Genomic DNA, 930 nt, shown 5'->3' on the forward strand with positions numbered 1-930 from the left:
TATGAAAGGCCAACGGCCAACATCATAGTCAATGGAGGAAAGACAAAAACAATCCCACTGAAAAAGGGTACAAGACAAGGATGCCCCCTGTCCCCACTTCTATTCAACAACCTGTGATATGCGGATGGCACAACCTTGCTTGCTGAAAGCCAGTAGGACCTGCAGCACTTCCTGATAATGACTGCAGACTTCAGTGTAGATTGCAACTGAAGGTTGCCTTATATGCATGTGAAAGTTGGACAATGAATAAGGAAGATCAAAGAATTGATGCGTTTGAATTAATGTGTTAGCAAAGAATATTGAAAGTACCATGGTCTGCTGGAATACCAGCAGAATAACACACATCTGTCTTGGAAATAAAACTAGCATGTTCCTTAGAAGCAAGGATGGTGAGATTTCATCTCACAGTGGCTGCATGGGCTCAAACATAATCATTGCGAGGACGGCGCAGGACCGGGCAGTGTTTCATTCTGTTGTGCAAGGAGTGTCTGTGAGTCAGAGCCAACTCCACGGCACCTAACATTCAGGAGGAACACGTATTGCCGGTGGGAATGCAGAATGGAATGGTACCGTGGTCCAGTCTGCAGTTTCTTACAAAACTAAACTTGGCCTTGGCATGGCATTCCTAGGTATGGACCCAAATTAGTTGAAAACTGTGTCCACGCAACCATTACAGCAGTTTTATTCATAATTTAAAAAGAGCTGGAAGCAACCAAGATGCCCATGAAAAGGTGCATAGATTAAGAAAGTGTGGTAATGCCAGTATTGTTGTTAGGTGCCATTGAGTCAACTCTGAGCCTTCGTGGCCCTATGCACACCAGAACGGAGCACTGCAAGCTCCACTCCTCCCTCCTTACCATTGTACCTGTGCCTGAAGCCCTGGCAGCTACGGTATCAATCCCTCTCATCAAGGCCTTTCCTGTTTCATTT

Source organism: Echinops telfairi, unplaced genomic scaffold (assembly GCF_000313985.2).
Source record: "Echinops telfairi isolate 266 unplaced genomic scaffold, ASM31398v2 ScPeMD7_3;HRSCAF=10, whole genome shotgun sequence".
Lineage (NCBI taxonomy): Eukaryota > Metazoa > Chordata > Mammalia > Afrosoricida > Tenrecidae > Echinops > Echinops telfairi.